The sequence below is a fragment of the Loxodonta africana genome, chromosome 3 (assembly GCF_030014295.1).
Source record: "Loxodonta africana isolate mLoxAfr1 chromosome 3, mLoxAfr1.hap2, whole genome shotgun sequence".
Taxonomy (NCBI): Eukaryota; Metazoa; Chordata; class Mammalia; order Proboscidea; family Elephantidae; genus Loxodonta; species Loxodonta africana.
Window position 1 is genome coordinate 135,219,806 of NC_087344.1, and position 14,088 is coordinate 135,233,893.

At 42.9% G+C, this 14,088-nt stretch overlaps 1 long non-coding RNA gene and 1 other non-coding gene across 2 annotated transcripts in view; one reads left to right on the top strand and one right to left on the bottom strand.

The window, feature by feature from the left end:
• Positions 1-3,771: 3,771 nt before the first annotated feature.
• On the bottom strand, positions 3,772-3,844 carry TRNAK-CUU (transfer RNA lysine (anticodon CUU)). The gene has a single exon. It is a non-coding gene; the product is annotated as a tRNA-Lys (tRNA).
• A 6,643-nt stretch (positions 3,845-10,487) lies between these two features.
• Positions 10,488-14,088, top strand: part of LOC135230750 (uncharacterized) — a 30,543-nt gene continuing 26,942 nt past the window's right edge. The window contains exon 1 of the long non-coding RNA XR_010321443.1: positions 10,488-12,804. This is a non-coding gene — a long non-coding RNA (uncharacterized LOC135230750). The remainder of the gene's footprint in view (positions 12,805-14,088) is intronic.

Consider the following 14,088-nt stretch of genomic DNA (forward strand, 5'->3'; position numbering starts at 1 on the left):
TAGTCTTTTTAACAAATAGTGCTGGCATAACTGGATATCCATCTGCAAAAAAGTGAAACAAAACCCATACCTCACTCCATGCACAAAAACTAACGCAAAATGGATCAAAGATCTAAATATAAAATCTAAAATGATAAAGATCATGCAAGAAAAAATAGGGACAACGTTAGGAGCCCTAATACATGGCATAAACAGTATACAAAACATTACTAACAATGCAGAAGAAAAACTAGACAACTGGGAGCCCCTAAAAATCAAACACCTATGCTCATCCAAAGACTTCACCAAAAGAGTAAAAAGACTACCTACAGACTGGGAAAAAGTTTTTAGCTATGACATTTCTGATCAGCGCCTGATCTCTAAAATCTACATGATACTGCAAAAACTCAACTGCAAAAAGACAAATAACCCAATTAAAAAATGGGCAAAAGATATGAATAGACACTTCATTAAAGAAGGCATTCAGGTAGCTAACAGGTATACGAGGAAATGTTCACAATCATTAGCCATTAGAGAAATGCAGATCAAAACTACAATGAGATTTCATCTCACCCCAACGAGGCTGGCATTAATCCAAAAAACACAAAAGAATAAATGTTGGAGAGGCTGTGGAGAGATTGGAACACTTCTACACTGCTGGAGGGAATGTCAAATGGTACAACCACTTTGAAAATCGATTTGGCGCTTCCTTAAAAAGCTAGAAATAGAACTACCACAGGATCCAGCAATCCCACTCCTTGGAATATATCCTGGAGAAATAAGAGCCTTTACACGAACAGACATATGCACACCCATGTTTATTGCAGCACTGTTTACAATAGCAAAAACATGGAAGCAACCAAGGTGCCCATCAACGGACGAATGGATAAATAAATTATGGTATATTCACACAATGGAATACTACGCTTCAATAAAGAACAGTGAGCAATCTGTGGAACATTTCATAACATGGAGGAACCTGGAAGGCATTATGCTGAGTGAAATTAGTCAGTTGCAAAAGGACAAATATTGTATAAGACCACTATTATAAGAACTTGAGAAATAGTTTAAACCGAGAAGAAAACATTCTTTTGTGGTTACGAGAGGGGGGAGGGAGGGAGGGTGGGGAAGGGGCTTTCACTAATTAGATAGTAGATAAGAACTACTTTAGGTGAAGGGAAAGACAACACACAATACAGGGGAGGTCAGCACAATTGGACTAAACCAAAAGCAAAGAAGTTTCCTGAATAAACGGAATGCTTTGAAGGCCAGCGTAGCAGGGGCAAGGGTCTGGGGACCATGGTTTCAGGGGACCTCTAAGTCAATTGGCATAATAAAATCTATTAAGAAAACATTCTGCATCCCACTTTGAAGAGTGGCATCTGGGATCTTAAACGCTAGCAAGCAGCCATCTAAGATGCACTAATTGGTCTGAACCCACCTGGATCAAAGGAGAATGAAGAACACCAAGGACACAGGGCGATTACGAGCCCAAGAGACAGAAAGGGCCACATGAACCAGAGACTACATCATCCTGAGATCAGAAGAACTAGATGGTGCCTGGCTACAACTGATGACTGCCCTGACAGGGAACACAACAGAGAACCCCTGAGGGAGCAGGAGAGCAGTGGGATGCAGACCCCAAATTCCCATAAGACCCGACTTAATGGTCTGACTGAGACTAGAAGGACAATGGTGGTCATGGCCCCCAGACCTTCTGTTGGCCCAGGACAGGAACCATTCCCGAAGCCAACTCTTCAGACATGGAATGGACTGGACAATGGGTTGGAGAGGGATGCTGGTGAGGAGTGAGCTTCTTGGATCAGGTGGACACTTGAGACTATGTTGGCATCTCCTGCCTGGAAGGGAGATGAGAGAGTAGAGGGGATTAGAAGCTGGCGAAAAGGACACTAAAAGAGAGAGTGGAGGGAGAGAGCGGGCTGGGGAGAGTAATTGGGAGTGTGTATCAAGGTGTATATGGGTTTTTGTGTGAGAGACTGACTTGATCTGTAAACTTTCACTTAAGGCATAATAGAAATTATTTTAAAAAATTGTAAGAATTTATATGGCAAAAAACAAATCATAAACAAATTTGTCAAGCACACAACAGCAGACAAGGTGTAAGAATAGTGTGGGTGTGGTGTCTGACCTCCTCTAACTTCACAAGGTGGAAGGAGAATCAAGATTAGCAGCCCAAGGTTGATCCCTATGAGGCAGAGGTCAGACATGCCTCCTCCCTGCATCTTTACCATTCTGACACCAACTATCCCTCCCGTGGTGCTCTCTACTTCTCTACTGGTTTCAGTAATTCATTGCAATGGCCACTCAGAACTCGTAGACCATACTCATGATTATGAGGTTTATTAGGGAAGTAACAGATTAGACTCCTGCTTCCAGGAGCTTCTCAGGGCAGGGGTCCTGGGCCCAGAGGGTGTGCAGGTTCCTGGCTGTTCTGCCTTGGTGGTAGTGGGATTCTCTCCTTTCCACATCTGGGATGGCTCATGTCAGTCTAGTAAGATGGCGGAACTAACCAATCCCCTTGCTGGGCCACAATTACCCCATTACACAGTCCCACCCAATCACTTGGGTGGGAGTTATAAGATCATGACTAGGATGGCCACACAAAAGTGATCCATCACACAGAACAGGGCCAAGGCCTGGATGATTTAGGTTCAGACAATTGATTACTTATGTAGACAACAAAAGGATGAGTAGCCAAAGGTGCCTGGGTTCTAATTCCTTACACCAAAAAGGAAGACATGGAAACAAAAGGGGCCTGATGAATACAGCAACAGTTGCGGGATACCTGTTGCTGATGAGTCAATTCTGGAATGCACCTAAGCAGTTTTATAGTTTGCAGCCATAGCCTGAAGGTGAACAGACCATAAAATCTCATATCTCACATCAGAACCTGGAAGGCGATGAAAAACTGTCCCATGACTGTCTCTCAGAGAAGATAGGGAGGGAAGTGGAGAGATGGTCTCAGGGTAGTTCTTCACAAGCCTCATGGCAGTTCTTTACATGCCTCCAAGGTCTCTTGTTCTGGGAGAATCACTTTTTACGTGTGAGGATAAATCATTTCCCAGAAAATGATTTGGAAAAGGTTTGTGAGAATGGTTGCACAGCTTGAAGAATGTAATCAGTGTCACCGGGTTGTACTTGTAGAAATCGTGGAGTAGGCGTAGGTTTTGTTATGTGTATTTTCACCACATGCACTCAAATATATACTTCTTCTCTCTCTTTTCTGATGTGTCAAAAATATATTGTTGCTGTTGTTAGGTGCTCTCAAGTGCGTTCTGACTTTTGGCCACCGTATGTACAACAGAATGAAACACTGCCGGGTCCTGCTCCGTGCTAACAACTGTTGCTATGTTCGAGCCCATTGTTGCAGCCACTGTGTCAATCCATCTCATTGAGGTTCCTCTTCTCTTTCACAGACCCTCTACCAAGCATGATGTCAGTCACCAGGGAGTGGTCCCTCCTAATAACAATTCCAAAGTAAGTGAGAGGAAGTCTCATTGGCAGCAACTGACAATGTAGAAGCTCCTAATTCTGTTGGTGGAGTTTGGGTTGCAAAGTGGTTAAGACCTCTCAGTTGCTAATCAAAAGGTTGGCAGTTTAAATCCACCAGCGGTCCTTGGAAGCCCCATGGGGCAGTTCTACTCTGTTCTATAGGGTCGCTGTAAGTCAGAATTCACCGGATGGCAATGGGTTTTTCTTCTCTTTTGTTTATTCTCTTGGTAAGCGGCTAGAGAAGATTCTGTAACAATGGAAGGGAGTATAAAAAGCACCCGCCCAACGTGGGGCTCGAACCCACGACCCTGAGATTAAGAGTCTCATGCTCTACCGACTGAGCTAGTCGGGCACCGCAGCTCCTTCCTTTCTACATAATTTTCATTGTCTTTGAAGCTAAAGTCATAATTACTCAGTGTGAAAGTAATCCCTGAGTTTACAAATTCATGGACGCAGTCTTTACCTTTTCCCACTGAAAAACTCGAGGCTCAAAGACGGAGTTTGTGCAGGGTCCGACGGACTCACCGGACGTGAGAATCAAGAGTCCCGAAACCCTGATATTTCCGAAAATTCCTTCCGGACCTGGTCACTCTGAGAACCGGGTTTCGAGAACCCAGGCTCCGGAAGAGCGCGAAGGAAGGAGATGAGTGCCGCAAACAACCGCCGGGAGCAGGAGGAGAGCAGAAACTTGCTCCTGGGACCTTGGCGCTGCAGCCCAAGCTCCGTCTTCCCGGTCCCAAACCCTTTTCTCCCCTAAACCATGATGGAGGAGGGGGCAGAAGGCGACGCGTTATTGGACAGTAGGTCCTATATATTTGGGAGCATTATTTTGTCTTTAAATACTGAAATTTTGTGTGGACCGAGTAAAAGAGCATATTCTTTGCGAATAAAGGTGCCACCGAGATTTAAACTCAGATCGGATTCAGGGCCTCATGCATACTTGCTCGCGGGGTCCTTGGCTCCTGTCGCCAAAGCGTTCAGATCTCCAACCTCTGAAAGGATGGAGCTCCGGGGTCATCCTCTAGAAAGGTCCTCTCCGCTGCTCCCGTAAATGTGGAGGAGACTGTACTTGCAGCCTTGGTTACTGCTTCCGCGGATTTCATTTTGCCTTGAAGCGTCTCTACGTATGGCTGGTGGAAACTATTATTCACCAATTCTTTGACTGCATTCCTGAGAAGCTGCCTCCAGCAAAAACAGAATTACAACTTTTAGAAGACTAGGCTGTGAAAGGAAATCTCAACTACCTATCGCGACTGGGATTTGAACCGAAGTTACTGAGACCATAACGCAAAGTCCCAACCACTATACCACGTAGGCCGCTCCTAGGTAACGAGGGTAACTAACCCCTCAAGGGAAATAGGTGCACACGTCTACAAAAGACTCATCCAAAAATATTCATAGCAGTCTTGGTCACGAGCAAACACTAGAAATAACCCAACTGCGCACCAATACTGGTGTATTCCACACTTTAAAATAACCTGCATTAATGTCGTAGAAATTAGCTAGTGAAGCAGGCAGGCAAAAATGTAGATGAATGTATTCCAAAAACACGACGCTGCTTGACTGGGGGGGAAAAAAAAAGCCGGGTACTACAAGATACACATTCATTAATGTGAAATCCAAAAGCAAGCAACAGTAATCTCTTGTGATAGAAATCAGAATAGTTAATAACTAAGCGTGGGAGGGGGGCGAATGATTGGAAAAGTGTTCTACAACCCTTGCTGAGATGATGGAAATTTCCTATAACTTCATCTGGATGATGATTACATTTTCCCTTTTAGTAAGCCGCCCAGCTAAGGTTTTTACATTTCACGCTATGGGAGTTATATTTGAAGAGTTAACTGTTGGCATAAATATGGGGAACGGAGGATGGGGATAAGACTGTGTAGAGCATGGCAAGGAGCTTGGATATTTTCAACTCACTAAAAATTCATTCTTTTTTAGTCTAAAAAAGTCATACTGATAGCTGAAATATCTCAGTCAGAAAAATGGTTATGACCACATCTCATTAGACTCAGTGACAGGCAGCATTTCACCTTCTCCTCACTCGTGGGGAACGTCTATAGTTTCCGAATGAGCAGACCCCAGGCTTGTGCACTATTGGGTTTCTTTCGCTTCTCCTGATTCGCAGCTGAGTCCTGCCGCTCTATGGCCTCAAATCAGGGGTGCGGCCTGTGCAAGAACTAAAGGCAAACCTCAGGAGGAGTCAGTTCGTGCCAAGACAGACGCCTGACACTGCCGAGGTTAATATGGCCACCACGAAGAGTACCAACCACTCACTATCCCATCACCGCAGGCCATAAACTTGCAAAGATGATGAGTTTCCTTGAATATGTTTGAAGTGAAAACATTCCCAATATTTCCTCGCTTTGCTGTTGGATAGCTACAGATAGTTCGCTTTTCTCTCTTTCAAGCCTTCTCTCGGTTCCCTCCCTCGCCTGCCTCCCCATCCTGCTACTTCAGAAAAACCGTTCTCTCCTCCCAGGATCCCAGCTGAGTCTCCGCACAGGGTCCCCTGGAGGTCTAGTCCTCACCCGCGCCTCCCTGTTTTCCTTCGCTCCCCTTCACTGTTCCCCTTTGCCCCCTTATTTTCCCAGCTCCCGCCCCACCGACGCCAACCAAGTCGAGCCAGGGGCGCCCAGCGGCGCGGGCGGGCGGAGCAGAAGAGGCGAAGGGACGTCCCGAAGCCCACGGGGCTCAGCTAGTCGTGGGCCCCGCCCGGGATGGACAGGGGTCGCAGACTAGGGGGTCTCTGGGGGTCGTCGACTTCTGAGGCGGGAGAGGAGTAGGGAGGGCGAAGGCCATTCGGTGGCCCTTCTAGCTTGGGACTCACCGAAAGCACAGGTTTCAAATGTGAAAAACAATGCGATTTGTCTCCCCAATCTTTCTGGTTTTTCGGGTCTGTGGAGCCTGCGCAGTTGTGCCGCAGAAAGCTCGTGGCATCGGGGTTAGTAAGAAATCCCTGTTTATTGAGACCAGGAACACTGGTTTCTGAAGGCTCTGTGGCGCAACCGGTTACCGCATTCGGAAGTTAACCACCGAAAGGCTTGTAGTTCGAGGCCACCCCGGGAAGAGGTGCGCTCCCTTACTCTCCTGTCCTCGCAAATCCTTCCAGAAGAGTCGTTGAAAACAAGTTAGGAGTTCGCCTGGGAATCCCGAAATGCTTGAAAGAACAAAATCATCATTAAACGAGCTTTTCCCAGTGTTTATTTGTCCTATTATTTATTGAACACTTTTATCATTCTTGTACACGTATCTTTGGCGACTTGTGCAAGTTATTTCTATAGGGTACGGTGTGGAAGAGCAATTGCAGAAGAGGCACTATGCTGGGGCAATCTTAGGGCTCACCTTGTTTGTTTCCTGGTTTTCAACGGTTGGTCGCCCTGTTGCCTGATTTCCAGTGTTTTGAAAACCGGTGGTTCATAAAATTCGTCTTTTTTTGTTCAGGAGCCCCGTTGCCGCAATGGTTAAGGGCACTCGCCTGCTAATCCAAAGTCCGAAGTTTGAACCCACCAGGCGCTCTGCGGAAGAAAGATTTGGCAGAGGAAGAAAGATGTGGAAATCGGCTTCAGTAAAGATTACAACATTGAAAACCCAATGGGGGCATTTCTAGTCTGTTCTATAGGTTCGCGATCAGTCATAATCTACTCGACAGCGACGGATTTGGTTTTGGTTAGTCCATGTTTGCCAAAAGTGGAAGGCGTATGTTTAAATGTTTTTCATTTCAGTTCAATAGTTGTATAAATGTATTCGCATTTCAATTTATTTTTGCAACTCAATGAGTCATTTTCTTAATACCTTTGCTAGCACAACAAATTTTTTATCCATCTGTGGTGCAATGAGTTCCTTTACGTGGCCTTTTGCCTTGGTTCTTTGGAAAAAACAGCTCTAGAGGTTTTTTTTCCTAGCCTTGATGAGCTGTTACTTTTTCCCTAGTTCTTTGCAAAAACTACTTGAGGGACCTCCAAGGTCGCTTTCTAGCCCAGACGGCTATTAACTTTTCCCCAGGAAAGAAGCTGGCCTGTACAGGGAGAAAGACCTGGTGATCTGCTCCTGTAAAGATTAGAGCCTAGGAAACCTCATGGGGCAGTTCTACCCTGTCAAGTGAGGTCACTATGAGTCAAAATCCACTTGATGGCACCTCACAACATGTTTGGTTAAAAATTGTAGATAGACATAGAAGTCTCCATGTTGCAAGCACTAATGTAACAATTGATGCAGGCAGGGATCATCAACAAACATTAAAACTTTTTAAGGATACACTCCTGCACACATACAGTGTGTTTACACACTCTCTAAGTATCCCACAAACTAAAAATTACAAAGCGAAAAATGTCTCTTTACAGTGGAGAGGACAGACACATCCTTACACTAAGAATCAGTAACAGTGATGAACACACTGACCCCTCTCTCGGTCCTGACAGGATGCTGTACAAAGCACACAGCATTACTTATGCGGTGTTATTGCCCAAAGAGTTCAGCTTGATCAGAATGTAGGGCATGAAAATGGGTCTATCCTCTTCAAAATCCACAACAAAGGAGTAGGAAGGGAGTAGGGAGACAGTTCCATGTAATTAGGAATGAAGAGATATAATAATCAAGTGCCATTTAGGAGCCTTGACCGGAGGTTGGAGAAACAACAACAGCACCACACCTGCCCTCGCTCTAGCCCTCTGGCTCTAGCTCTCTCACTTTCGTGGTCTATCTATCTATCTGTCTACAAAACAACAGAGGAAATTTGTATCTGAACACTATGTTAGGTATTAGTGAATTAATATTGATATTCTTAAGTTTGATAACTGAATTGTATTATGGTGATACAGAATAATGTTCTTAATCTCAAGATATAAATGCTGAAGTGTTTAGAAGTTTTTTTTTTTTGTCTGAATTTACTAAAGAAATATGTATGTTTGTGTGGGCATGTGTAGAGACAGAGCAAATGAATATCAATTGCTAAACTTAGTAGAACAGTGTGAGGTGATCATTGTATAATTCTTTCAATTTTTTCTGTAGGTTTCAAAATTTTCCCATAGTTGCTGGGGGTGGGGGCAGGATGATTGTAAAATATGGCAGGCTGTGAAGAGCTGGCAGAATCCTGGACTAAAATTGACTCCCTATGGGTCTCCTTCTTGCTGGACGATGTGACTGTCCCCACTACCAGTCACTGCTACAATAAAGAAAGATCACTAATCTGCTGTACAAACTCATCTGAAGGGATCCCTTCCTGCCACCCAGCATTTGGGAGAAACGTCTACTTTGTCCTTCTTCCTTGAATCAGCCTATTGTAGACTGGAAGTCTGGTAAGTTTGAGGCTACTTTACATGTTTCAAAGTTTCTGAATAAGATGTCCTGCTTTTATACTTGATTTCAAAAGACAAGTCAATGGTTATGAGAAATTTATTTCCAGGGGAAAAAAAACAAACAACAACAAAACAGGAGAGTAAAATTATTTGCAACCTCCCAGTTTCATCTGGGAGACCTCAACAGAGACCTCTAGGATGGAATATCTCCTAGAACTGTACAGGAAGGTTTTTCTTCAACACGTGTGAACAGCAAGCTCTGAGGATCCTTCTTTGGCAGACAGTCTATCGCTGTTTCTTTGAGAACCCAGGCTTAGACACGTGTGAGTCTGCTGCCCTGATTACAGGCACCTCACCACAAGGACAGATGGTGTTAGCTCTGTTCCTGGGTGTGAGACCCAATATTGTTTTTCTAAGTAAAACCAGGTGCTTAGTAACATTTAACTTTGGAAGGAAGTGGTGCATCTAAACTGGGTTGTTATCACTCTGAGGTATAAATGTAGTGGATGTATTAATGATGGAATTTCTTAGATTAGCTTGGAAAAGAAAGCTTATAATTTTGATATCTACGAAGAAAATTTTAGGCAACAGAGCATGTATAAAATAAAGTTTATTTTCAGAGATTTTAATACCCTCAAGTTTCAAAGGAAATGGACATGTGCCAAAAAGCCGATGAATCGTCTGCAGTGATATTATTATTCCCAAGTCCCTGAGATTTTCTTCCAGCTGCTGCTAACTCCTGCCATCCACAGGCTGGGACTGGGGAGGGAAAAGGATCTGGTTCTCTCAAGTTATCTGTGAATGTAGTCATCAGTGCCCTCCGGGCAGTTATCACATTAGGAGGCTGAGGGTTTGCGGTTTCTGCCATGAAACTAGCTGTTTGGAGTAAAAATCCTAAATGGCTGTGACATCCAATTTTCATCTTGCTTTCAGATTTGGACTTTCACTTGTTTTGTTGTGTTAGTTTTGGTCATCAATTTGGGAACTTAGCTGAAGTTTGTGACTATGCACTGATGAAATTAGAGAAGATCTTTTCATAGTTCCAGCATTCGTTGTCACCTGAAACAGAAAGGAAGAAATCCAAATGAGAATCTTCTATCAGCCCCTGCTAAATGAGGCTAGAGTGAGAAGTGGTGATGGAGGCCAGGTGCACACTGAGTGCAGTTAAGTGGATGAGCTCCAGTCTGGAAGAAGTTAGTGACGACAGCAGGTTAGAGGAAATGTGCTCTGAAATATACTTAGATCCCATTCCCTGGTGCTGGTGATAGCCCTACTCAAAGATGCTGCATATGGGTTGGTTAGATCCCTCCTCAGCTGTCAGTTTACTCTCTACTGTACTCTTCTGGAGGAAAATGAAGACCTCTCACACCTCCCAGGAAAAGATGTGGGTAGCTCTTAAGCATGAACTTTCAGAAACAGCTGATTATAGGAGAGAATATATTCAGGAAAATCTCCCTCCTAAATTCATGTCCTAGTCCTTGTGAATAGGTGGGGTGGTGCCAAGGGAAGAGTCCCAAAATGTGTAAAGGAGCAGGGACCATCCAAGTATAGTTTTACCTTTTGCAGATGAGGAGACAGGTGTGGCAAGAGGCTAAGGACCAGCTAAACCTGGATGACCTACAAATGAGAAACTGGGACCGGAACCCAGGCCTCTTACTTTTTCATCTTCATCTCAGAGTTTGGGGAAAGGGAGAAGAAAGGCTCCAATCTGGATAAAGCCGATGAGCACCAGAGTCTATTGGGTCATCTTGGTAGGGAAAGGAAAAAGGCTTTACAGAAAGGGCTTGCAAGCGTTCTTCTAAAGAGATCAGGGAAAAAAAGGAATCATCAGAAAGAGAAAAATGTGAGTTAGCAGATAAAGAGTGAAGCTTTAATCTTGAACCAATCCATTTTTACCCCATGGAGGCCGATATTCTCTAAAGTGACTTCCGCATCAGGTTGTATCTTAGGGGAATTTCTAGGAATATGTTCAATAGATAAACTACCAGAATTTTCAAGTGAAAAACTACTAACTTACTGTTTTTAGGTGGCCTCTGTGACCTGATTCATTTCAAATGTGTTTTTAAGGAAAAAGATTTTTTTTTAAACTGTGGTGTTAATATACACAACTAAACATATGCCAATCCCATAATTTCTACATATATATTATTGACATTGATTACATTTTTCAGATTTTGCAACCACTCTCACTATCCTTTTCCAAATTATTCCATCACCATTAACGTAAACTCAATGTCTCCTAAGCAAAAACTCCCCATTTCCTGCTCCCTTCCACCCCTGGTAACTAATAATTTTTGGTTTCCATTATATACTTCCTTCCCACTCGTCTGTCAGTCTGTCAGTGGAATGAAGGATGCCATTGCTGATATCAGAGGATCTTGGCTGAAAGCAGAGAATAGCAGAAAGATGTTTACCTGTGTTTTATTGACTACAAAAAGGCATTTGACTGTGTGGATCATAACAAGTTATGGATAATATTGCGAAGGCTGGGAATTCCAGAACATGTAGTTGTGCTCATGTGAATTCTGTACCTAGACCAAGGGGCAGTCACGGGAATAGAACAAGGGGATATTATGTGGTTTAAAATCAGGAAAGGTGTGCATCAGGGTTGTATCCTTTCACCATACATATTCAAACTGTATGCTGAGTAAATAAATGGAGGAGCTGGACTGTACAAAGAAGAATGAGGCATCAGGATTAGAGGAAGACTCATTAGCAACCTGCCATATGCAGATGACACAGCCTTGCTTGCTGAAAGTGAAGAGGACTTGAAGCACTTACTAATGAAGATCAAAGAGTACAGCCTTTAGTATAGATTACATCTGAACATAAAGAAAACGAAAATTCTCACAACTGGACCAATAAGCAACATCATGATAAACAGAGAAAAGATCGAAGTTGTCAGGAATTTCATTTTATTTATTTGCACAATCAATGTCCATGGAAGCAGCAGTCAAGCAATCCAAGGATTTATCTGCTGCAGAAGATGTCTTTAAAGCCTTAAAAAGCAAAGAAGTCACTTTGAGGACTAAAGTGTGCTTGACTAGGCCATGGTATTTTCAATTGCTTCATGTGCATGTGAAAGCTGGACAATGAATAAGGAAGTCCGAAGAATTGATGCCTTTGAATTATGGTGTTGGTGAAGAATATTGAATATTCCATGGACCGCCAGAACGAACAAATCTGTCTTGGAATAAGTACTGCCAGAATGGTTCTTAGAAGTGAGGATGGCAAAACTTCATCTCATGTACTTTGGGCATGTTATCAGGAGGGACCAGTCCCTGGAGAAAAATATCACGCTTTGTAAAGTAGAGGGTCAGCGAAGAAGATTAAGACCCTCAGTGAAATGGACTGACACAGTGGCCACAGTAATGGGCTTTATCATAGCAATGATTGTGAGGATAGCACGGGAGCAGGCAGTGTTTCATTATGTTGTACGTAGGGTCACTATGATTAGGAACTGACCGGACAGCACCTAACAACAACAACACATATTTCCTTACTTTGTTTAAGTGAGATCATATGGTATTGGTCCTTTCGCAACTGACTTATTTTACTCATCATGATGTTTTCAAGGTTCATCCACGTTGTGGCATGCATCATGACTTCATTTCTCTTTATGGTTGAGTAATATTCCATTTTGTCTATCCATTCATGTTGACAGACATTTCAGTTGTTTCCACATTTTGGCTGTTGTGAAAGTGCTGCAATGAACATTGGTGTGCAAGTTTCTGTTTACATTTCTGCTTTCACTTCTGGGTATATACCTAGAACTGGGACTGATGGGTCATGTGGTAGTTCTATGATCATTTTTTTTTTTTAGAAACCACTAATCTGTTTTTGTTTGTTTTTTAAGTACTTTATGCCATTGTATTTTTGTTTTCAGATGCTGTTGAGTGGATTTCAACTCATAGTGACTCCATGTGACAGAGTAGAACTGCCGAACAGAGTTTTCTCGGCTGTAATCTTTTCAGAAGCAAATGGTCAGGTCTTTCTCCTGTGGAGCAACTGGGTAAGTTTGGAACCGCCAACCTTCAGGTTATAAACTGCTTGCACCTATAGATTTCCTTTTACGCCATTGTAGAGAATGGGAAATGTAAATATTTAATACGTTCCCTAAATGTTTAGTTTTTTTGTTTGTTTGTTTTTTACTGTTATAGTCTCTTTGGAGCCCTGGTAGCAAAGTGGTTAAGAGTTCAGGCTGCTAATCAAAAGGGTTGGCAGTCTGAATCCACCAGCCACTCCTTGGAAACCCTGTGGGGCAGTTCTACTCTGTCCCATAGGGTTGTGCTGAGTTGGAATCGACTCATCTCTTTAGTTGAGTAAGTCCTAAAAGCTCTTTTTTGGGGTTTTGTTTAATAAAAAAATTTGGTAAAAAGAAAGTTTTTCAAAGTGCAATTCTGAACCACTAGTAGGTTGTGAAATCAATGTTGTGACTAATTACAGGTTTTATTTAAAGAATCAGAAAGGACAATACTAGGATCTATTATGTGTAGAGAGCCCCGAATTTTCTTAACATATGCTGGGTCACAAAGAATTATATATTTCTTACTGCATCATGTGGGAAAAAAAAAAGTTTGAGTGACTCTATTCTACATAGACAGTTGTATTTCTAATGTATCATCTACCTTTTTTTCTCTTCTCTTTTTCCAATGTTATATTAAAACAAGACTGTTGAGAGAGGAAGGCCAATTTCATCAATAGCTGATGTTCAGGCTTTTCTATGAAGTAGCCACACCCTTGGAATACTCCTATGCTAGTGATCTGACAGAAACCCTGGTGGCATAGTGGTTAAGTGCTATGGCTGCTAACCAAAAGGTCAGCAATTTCAACCTGCCAGGCACTCCTTGGAAACCCTATGGGGCAGTTCTACTCCGTCCTGTAGGGCCACTATGAGTCAGAATAGACTTGATGGCAATGGGTTTGGTTTGGTTTTTTTAGTGGTCTGAGATCCTACTAGACCAATGGTCTCTCTCATCTCTATCTGCATATTAGAATTACCCAAGGAACTTTTTAAGAATAATAATGGCGAAATCCAACTCCACGCCGTTTAAATCAGAATCTTTAGGTGTGGAGTCAAAGGATTTGTGTTAGTTCAAAGCTGACCAGGTTCTTACTAGAATCGCCCAAATTCCCACCATTATCTTTGCTTTTCCCCCTCTCTTCCACCATAGGCTTCTTTCCCATTGAACCTAAAGATTTTATTTTTCCTTCTCACAGTCTCAGGTAAATCATTCTCTCATTTGGACTTCCAAGATAAACATTGTCCTGAGAGTTCTTGTTTTCCTTCTATTTA